Source organism: Palaemon carinicauda, unplaced genomic scaffold, assembly GCF_036898095.1.
Source record: "Palaemon carinicauda isolate YSFRI2023 unplaced genomic scaffold, ASM3689809v2 scaffold480, whole genome shotgun sequence".
NCBI classification, from domain to species: domain Eukaryota; kingdom Metazoa; phylum Arthropoda; class Malacostraca; order Decapoda; family Palaemonidae; genus Palaemon; species Palaemon carinicauda.
In genome coordinates, this window is record NW_027171740.1 from 82,501 (window position 1) to 91,921 (window position 9,421).

At 38.4% G+C, this 9,421-nt stretch overlaps 1 long non-coding RNA gene across 1 annotated transcript in view; it reads left to right on the top strand.

Moving 5' to 3' along the window:
* Positions 1–7,512, top strand: part of LOC137636997 (uncharacterized) — a 10,795-nt gene extending 3,283 nt beyond the window's left edge. Inside the window, exon 3 of the long non-coding RNA XR_011043342.1 lies at positions 7,478–7,512. This is a non-coding gene — a long non-coding RNA (uncharacterized lncRNA). The remainder of the gene's footprint in view (positions 1–7,477) is intronic.
* The last annotated feature ends 1,909 nt before the right edge of the window (positions 7,513–9,421 follow it).

Genomic DNA, 9,421 nt, shown 5'->3' on the forward strand with positions numbered 1-9,421 from the left:
ATGGAAGTGTCCTTCTTCTAGAAGAACTCATACCATAGCTGAAGAGTCTCTTTTACCCTTACCAAGAGTAACGTAGCCAGAATATTTGATATACTTTCATTCCTCAGTCTGTAGTAGAGCTGGCTCAGGTGGTCGAGAGAACCTGGGCTGAGCGTACCAGCTGTTTTTGTGTTGATAGCTGGCAAGAGGGCAAGGCAGTTATGTTTTTCATCCTGAGTCCTTTTTTTTCTCTACCTAGCTTCTATTTGCTTGTTTCTAACCTCATTATGCCACTTTTTTGTTACCTAATTTTCTCTAGCCCAGATTGGCACATCTGTATCAGCCCTGGGTTATTACTTTGATGTGATCATGTTTGTTCATATTTTTCTTGTAGACTCATCTGTGAGCTCAAGGTCTCCTCTCTCTCTCTCTCTCTCTCTCTCTCTCTCTCTCTCTCTCTCTCTCTCTCTCTCTCTCTCTCTCTCTCTCTCTCTCTCGTTATAGATATATTCCTCTTATTTTCTCTGCATTTCTTATGGTATTTCAGTTTGACGTAGGAGTGTATCAGACCTTTTCCAAATTTTTTTTTTTTTTTCCATCTTTCGCCCCCTTAATGACATGTTCTCATCTATAGAAAAATTCCAGCTGTACAAAAATATAATGTCTATAGATCCTCTTATATTGAGGTCTATTTCAAGATGTGATATGCAGGGTCATTCTTTTCCTATTGTAGTCTTTAGTTCACTTTATATATGTAGCCTTTTTTTAAGCCTTGCAAGACAAAAAAAGTGTAGCCTGAATTTTCGGTTGTGACATTATTGACTCCACCAGGTGACTAAATTGCATAGTTTTGTATGTTGGTGTAGTAGGATCAAGTTTCTGTCTGTTTATTAAAAGAGGATTTTCATTGTCCTTGATTTTAGTAAGATTTCGTATAAGTCATAAAAAATTGCCTCATGGTTTTCAATGTGCACACTTCAAGTTAATATATCTCCTTGTGCAGTGAGTTTGGCACTATTTGAACTGTTCAAAATGTATTTTGTGGAGGTTTTGGTCAGAAAACTTTATCAGATTTTGTTGGGTAACTAAAACCAATCCAAACTAAAACAAAACCAAACCACCAAACTAAAACCAAACCAAACCAAACCAAAACCCAGCCAGAACTAAAACCAAACCAAACTAAAACCAAACCAAAACCCAGCCAGAACTAAAACCAAACCAAACTAAAACCAAACCAAAACCCAACCAGAACTAAAACCAAACCAAAACCCAACCAGAACTAAAACCAAACCAAACTGAAACCAAACCAAAACCCAACCAGAACTAAAACCAAACCAAAACCCAACCAAAACCAAACCAAACCAAAACCAAACCAAACTAAAACCAAACCAAACTAAAACCAAACCAGAACTAAAACCAAACCAAACTAAAACCAAACCAGACTAGAACCAATCCACACTAAAACAAAACAAAACCACCAAACTTAAAACCAAACCAAAACCCAGCCAGAACTAAAACCAAACCAAACTAAAACCAAACCAGACTAATACCAATGCAAACTAAAGCCGATTCATTGGGCCCGTAAATGGATTTTTCGTTTTTGTTTTTTGACGAGTAGAAATAGACATGTTGCAATGAGCTGATTGAAAAATCGCTTAAAAATATGAAAAACAATTTCTATTCCTCCTATGTGGAAGACACCCCAGTTTACTTGCTTGATAATTTTCCCCTATTTTTATTATTACTTCATGACTCAAGATTTCTTCTGTAGTTTTTCATAGTTCAAGTTCGCTTCTCCCTATTTTTGGCATTGTTGGGTAACATTAAGGATACTGAAATCTTTATGTTGAGGTCGCCTGGCTTTATTCCAATTTTCATTTCGATTTTTTTCTTGTTAATTTCTGCTATATAGTTTTTGTTTGGTTTAGTTTTTGTGTAGTTGAGTTTTTGTGTAGTTGAGTTTTTGTGAGATTCTGGGAAAGTTTTTTTTTTTTTTTTTTTTTTTTTTTTTTTTTTTTTTTTTTTTTTTTTTTTTTTTTTTTTTTTTTTTTTCAATTGGATCCTGATGAAAATTCCGTAGGTGTTTAACAGCAGTTAGTTTTGGCATATTTGGTAATAAGTTGAAGAATATGAAGCTTTGTTAAAGAGTTTATTAATTTGATTCTTAATATTGTAATGCTTGATTTGTATACGTTATAATGCACAGGAAGGAAAATAGACACTTTTATATTATCCATTACATGCAGGACGACTTTTTTTATATTGTATTAATGGTAATTCCTAATAAAAAAAATACAATGGACACAAGTAAAATTCTTGAAAAGCCCTCGCAGACCTCACACTAGTGTTCTCTTAGCTACCTGTTTCCTCAGGGACTTACAATCCTTGACTGACTGACTTACTACCTTACAACCTTACTACCTTCTGACTAAACCTCCCCCCCCCCCTACCCCTTTCATCTTGTCCAAAAACTAGTCCACTCTGGAATTCCTGTCGGTTCCCTGACACGAAAATCTTAATTAGTTATAGAAGTCAAAGCGTTTGGGTACACAGACCAATACGTTTCTCTGAAATAAATACCAGTCACATGTATATTATTTTACTTTACAAAATTACAAATATGTTTAGGTACATTTAATTCTGCTATAATCAAAATTGTCTTGATTTTAGGAATTTTCTCCATTTTACCACAGCCATTTTATTTTTAATCATATTTAGTGTTGAGGTTTACTTTTCAAGAATTTTATGGTTATTCATAGTTTTGTAGTTAACCACTTTTCTTTGAAAATTTGTAGTTACACATTTTTTTCACTTTGAAAGTTTGTAGCTACACATTTGTCACACACTTTTCTACTTTGAAAATTTGCAGTTACTTTTCTTCTTTGAAAAATTTGCTGTTAATTTTCTACTTAGAAAATTTGCAGTTAATTTTCTACTTTGAAGATTTGCAGTTACTTTTCTATTTTGAAAATTTGCAGTTACTTTTCTATTTTTAAAATTTGCAGTTACTTTTCTATTTTGAAAATTTGCAGTTACTTTTCTATTTTGAAAATTTTCAGTTACTTTTCTATTTTGAAAATTTGCAGTTACTTTTCTATTTTGAAAATTTGCAGTTACTTTTCTACTATTGACATTTTGGGTAACATATTTTTGTCCTCATTTCTTAATACCACCAGTTTCATTTGTATTTTTCTAACATAATGGAGAAATTTATGGGGTAAATAAACTCAAATGTTTAAAAGAACCATATAAACAGTTTTCTCCAGTCAGTTTTTAGTTAGTTATAATTTATTGATAGATAAAGTTCGTCGTGTTATAAGGAAATCTCAAATTTCTATATTAGTTTTAGAACAGCTTTGATTACACAGCCAGTAAGGTTACAAAACACAATAAACCATTTCAATTGATATATTTATCGATTTCTTTACAGTTTTAAATGTAATAAGAAATTAATATCCCTTCATACAGATTTTGGTTACAATGTGAATAAAGCTAAACCAAATATAAAATAAACTCGTACAACTCAAATGAATGTTAGATTATCTACTGTCAGTTCACAATCGGGTATTTTTAACATTCAAATCTAGATGTATTTAGGTATAACAATAGGATACCCTGATCACAAATCAACACCCAAAACACTCCATAAGGTTACTGGCAAGTTCCACGCAGCATTCCTTTTCTGCTGCTTGTGTCTCTCTTGTCCCCTTCTAGCTTGAACTGACCTCTTCCCTCGAACTACCTTTTGGCGAAACAGAAAACTAGTCCAAACCAGGATTTCTGCCGGCTGTCTGTCAAAAGATATAATTAGCATTTTATATTAGTCAATTATTTTATATATTCACAGCAAAATACTAGATGGCTATGACTCCAGTTCATGCATACATTTTACTAGACGAAATGTTATGTATGTTTAAACTTTGATACTGAAAATCGAAGGCCTTTCAAGCATTTATTGTAGATTCTCTCTCTCTCTCTCTCTCTCTCTCTCTCTCTCTCTCTCTCTCTCTCTCTCTCTCTGTTGGTTTCAGCTATGAACTACTTTTACAGAATCACTACTGCTATTGGGAATACAAAAATTACTGCTGTCATTTGGAACTCACGCAGTGTACTGTTGGCATTGGTTACAGATCTTTGCACTGTTATTATTATTATTATTATTATTATTATTATTATTATTATTATTATTATTATTATTATTATTATTATTATTATTATTATTATTATTATTATTATATCATTTATTATTTATTATATATTATTTAATATTGTTTATTATTATTATTTATTTATTATTATTATTACTACTAGCTGAGCTAGAACCTTAGTTGGAAAAGCAAGATGCTATAAGCACATGTGCTTCAACAGGGAAAAATAGTCCAGTGAGGAAAGGAAATAAGGAAATAAATAAACGATAAGAGAAGTATTGAACAATTGAAATAGAATTTCTTGAAAAACAATAACAATATTAAAACAGATATTTCATATATAAACCATAAAAAGACTTGTCAGCCTTTTCAACATAAAAACATTCGCTGCAAGTTTGAACTTTTGAATCTTTGGCAGGTGTGTACTGAATATCACCCTTGGCGCTCTCTCTCTCTCTCTCTCTCTCTCTCTCTCTCTCTCTCTCTCTCTCTCTCTCTCTCTCTCTCATGTTGGCCACTCGTTATTGATAATTGTAGCCACGCTTACGATACTCCTGCATTGTTTCAATGTGAACTCTTGTAATTATCATGGGATTACTGTTAGCTCAAAGTGAACGCCTTCACTACCTGGTATTTAATATGAGACACGTCTGCCTTCTCAAAGCCTTTCGATATTAGCACCTTATACTATGCAAGGATTTCCTAAGCAAGGTTAATCGATTTAACTATATTCTTTGACTTACCTCTCTGGATGACCCTGTGTGTCTCAATCCTTACGTTCTGTTTATAAAATTCCACACAGTCTTCGATTCCGGTACCTTAAAAGAACACAATTTTAATGCTTGTATACTTTTGGTTGGTAATTTTATGCGAATTTTGTTCCTCTATTGTTGTTGGGTTTCGAAACAATTGTTTATTCATTATTTTTTTTTATTAGAATCATATAGGCGATGGGCATTTTGAATTAATAATCTGTCAGTCAATCAGGATTGGCAAGGCTAATTAATTCTGTTCATTTTGAGGGCAGGGTAATTTGATATTGATTTTGAGGGCAGGGTCATTAATATGATTTTGACAGTAGGGTCGTTATAGGTTATAATTTTACATGGGGATAGGAACGTACTGTCTCTTCAAACTGCTTAGCTCTTTGTAGTATGTCTGAAAAGTTGCCTTTCGAGTTTTTGAAATTTCGAATGCAGGATTCTATTGTGAAATTATAAGATTTGACCTTGTTACCTGACTCGTTAGTAGTGCTTGACTCTCTCTCTCTCTCTCTCTCTCTCTCTCTCTCTCTCTCTCTCTCTCTCTCTCTCTCTCTCTCTCTCTCTCTCTAATGTTTTCTTTTTACTCTTTCATTTCAAATTGAGGTTTTACTGACTTTATCCCTCGTATTAAGAATAGGTTCCTTATTCCCTTAAGCCTCTTTGGTTAAGTAGCAATTTGAAAACTTTACAATTCTTTCACTCCAAAAGCACTGTTTGCCGTATTTGTTTGTCCCTAGCTCTCTTCATGAACAAAATTTGGTTCCCGCTCGTTATTCATGTCCAATTATAAGGTCCGAGTCTCTATTCATGTCCATTTACAAGTTACCCCTCTCAATTTATGTCGATTGTTTTGTTTCCCTTAAATATTCTTGTCCAATTTTTTGTTGTCCTGAATATTCATGTCCATTTTTGTTCCCCATGTATATTCATGTCCAATATTTGTTCTCCCAGAATGTTCGTGTCCAATTTTTGTTCCCCATGTATATTCATGTCCAATATTTGTTCTCCCAGAATGTTCGTGTCCAATTTTTGTTCCCCATGTATATTCATGTCCAATATTTGTTCTCCCAGAATGTTCGTGTCCAATTTTTGTTCCCCATGTATATTCATGTCCAATATTTGTTCTCTCAGAATGTTCATGTCCAATTTTTGTTCCCCATGTATATTCATGTCCAATATTTGTTCTCCCAGAATGTTCATGTCCAATTTTTGTTCCCCATGTATATTCATGTCCTATATTTGTTCTCCCAGAATGTTCATGTCCAATATTTGTTCCCCATGTATATTCATGTCCAATATTTGTTCTCCCAGAATGTACATGTCCAATTTTTGTTCCCCCTGTACAGTATATTCATACCTAATTTTCTATTCCCTCTCACTAATCATGTCCAATTTTTTGTTCCCTTTCTATTCATGTCCAAAATTTTCGTTCCCCCTCTATTCATGTCCAATATCTTCTATTTCACCTCTATATTCATGTCCATATTTTGTTCTCTCCTCTCTACACTCTTCTAAGTCCCTTACCTAAATTCATTTCCTTAATGCCAGTATTTTTTTCTTTCATTTAAGTCAAAATTTATATGTTGATCTTCCATTGATTCTCCTTCATTTGTTTTATTGTTGGGTTTATATGTGGTAATTTGTCCCTTATTCAATTTCAACGAGAATACCATTTTTTCTTTTTCATAATAGTTTTATATCTAGTTTAATGAAATAATTGTTTGACTCAAAGCTCTCAAAATTTGACATACTGATCAGGGTTTATTTTAGGGAAATTATTGACTAAAAGCTCCCAGAATTTGACTTAATGATCAGGGTTTATTTTAGGGAAATAATTGACTAAAAGCTCCCAGAATTTTCCTTACTGATCAGGGTTTATTTTAGGGAAATAATTGACTAAAAGCTCCCAGAATTTTCCTTACTGACCACGGTTTATTTTAGAGAAATAATTGACTAAAAGCTCCCAGAATTTTCCTTACTGACCAGGGTTTATTTTAGGGAAATAATTGACTAAAAGCTCCCAGAATTTTCCTTACTGACCAGGGTTTATTTTAGGGAAATAATTGACTAAAATCTCCCAGAATTTTCCTTACTGACCAGGGTTTATTTTAGGGAAATAATTGACTAAAAGCTCCCAGAATTTTCCTTACTGACCAGGGTTTATTTTAGGGAAATAATGGACTTAAAGCTCTCAGAATTTACCTTACTGATCGTGTTATATTGTCTGAGAGTTAGCGTTAAACTTTTTGCTTAGTTTTATTTCGTATACAAAATATATAAGTAAATAATTATAGCCACGAAAAGGAAAATGAAGACTTGATTGGTTAGTACTTAAGTCCAAATGAGTGACATGGGACTGACTTGAGTCCGTCGATATCACCAATTTGGACTTGGGTACAACTCCTTTCAAAGTCTTTCATTTCTTATTTCGTAGCTATGGTCATGACGTGTCAGTGAATTCAACGGAGAAAGGAGGAATATTTTGTCTAGTCTCTAGTAAAATTTCATCAGTCAGGAATTGTTTCATGTAAAACATGTTACACATGAAATATACGACAATGCTAATTCAGATTTTATTATTCACAGGAATGAGCTTCGATAGCAGTGCGCGCGCCAGTCCTGTGAGCCGTCAAGAGGAGAGAGTGGCAGTTCTGTGAGCCCACAAGAGGAGAGCGCCAGTTCTGTGAGCCCACAAGAGGAGAGCGCCAGTTCTGTGAGCCCACAAGAGGAGAGCGCCAGTTCTGTGAGCCCACAAGAGGAGAGCGCCAGTTCTGTGAGCCCACAAGAGGAGAGCGCCAATTCTGTGAGCCCACAAGAGGAGAGTGTGGCAGTCCTGTGAGCCATCAAGAGGAGAGTGTGGCAGTCCTGTGAGCCATCAAGAGGAGAGCGCCAGTTGTGTGAGCCCACAAGAGGAGAGCGCCAGTTCTGTGAGCCCACAAGAGGAGAGCGCCAGTTCTGTGAGCCCACAAGAGGAGAGTGTGGCAGTCCTGTGAGCCATCAAGAGGAGAGTGTGGCAGTCCTGTGAGCCATCAAGAGGAGAGTGTGGCAGTCCTGTGAGCCATCAAGAGGAGAGTGTGGCAGTCCTGTGAGCCATCAAGAGGAGAGCGCCAGTCCTGTGAGCCGTCAAGAGGAGAGAGTGGCAGTTCTGTGAGCCCACAAGAGGAGAGCGCCAGTTCTGTGAGCCCACAAGAGGAGAGCGCCAGTTCTGTGAGCCCACAAGAGGAGAGCGCCAGTTCTGTGAGCCCACAAGAGGAGAGCGCCAGTTCTGTGAGCCCACAAGAGGAGAGTGTGGCAGTCCTGTGAGCCATCAAGAGGAGAGTGTGGCAGTCCTGTGAGCCATCAAGAGGAGAGCGCCAGTCCTGTGAGCCGTCAAGAGGAGAGAGTGGCAGTTCTGTGAGCCCACAAGAGGAGAGCGCCAGTTCTGTGAGCCCACAAGAGGAGAGCGCCAGTTCTGTGAGCCCACAAGAGGAGAGCGCCAGTTCTGTGAGCCCACAAGAGGAGAGCGCCAGTTCTGTGAGCCCACAAGAGGAGAGTGTGGCAGTCCTGTGAGCCATCAAGAGGAGAGTGTGGCAGTCCTGTGAGCCATCAAGAGGAGAGCGCCAGTTCTGTGAGCCCACAAGAGGAGAGCGCCAGTTCTGTGAGCCCACAAGAGGAGAGCGCCAGTTCTGTGAGCCCACAAGAGGAGAGCGCCAGTTCTGTGAGCCCACAAGAGGAGAGCGCCAGTTCTGTGAGCCCACAAGAGGAGAGTGTGGCAGTCCTGTGAGCCATCAAGAGGAGAGTGTGGCAGTTCTGTGAGCCCACAAGAGGAGAGCGCCAGTTCTGTGAGCCCACAAGAGGAGAGCGCCAGTTCTGTGAGCCCACAAGAGGAGAGCGCCAGTTCTGTGAGCCCACAAGAGGAGAGCGCCAGTTCTGTGAGCCCACAAGAGGAGAGCGCCAGTTCTGTGAGCCCACAAGAGGAGAGTGTGGCAGTCCTGTGAGCCCACAAGAGAAGAGAGTGGCAGTCCTGTGAGGCATCAAGAGGAGAGAGTGGGAGTCCTGTGAGCCCACAAGAGGAGAGCGCCAGTTCTGTGAGCCCACAAGAGGAGAGTGTGGCAGTCCTGTGAGCCCACAAGAGAAGAGAGTGGCAGTCCTGTGAGGCATCAAGAGGAGAGAGTGGGAGTCCTGTGAGCCCACAAGAGGAGAGCGCCAGTTCTGTGAGCCCAAAAGAGGAGAGCGCCAGTTCTGTGAGCCCACAAGAGGAGAGCGCCAGTTCTGTGAGCCCACAAGAGGAGAGCGCCAGTTCTGTGAGCCCACAAGAGGAGAGCGCCAGTTCTGTGAGCCCACAAGAGGAGAGTGTGGCAGTCCTGTGAGCCCACAAGAGAAGAGAGTGGCAGTCCTGTGAGGCATCAAGAGGAGAGAGTGGGAGTCCTGTGAGCCCACAAGAGGAGAGCGCCAGTTCTGTGAGCCCACAAGAGGAGAGCGCCAGTTCTGTGAGCCCACAAGAGGAGAGCGCCAGTTCTGTGAGCCCACAAGAGGAGAGAGTGGGAGTCC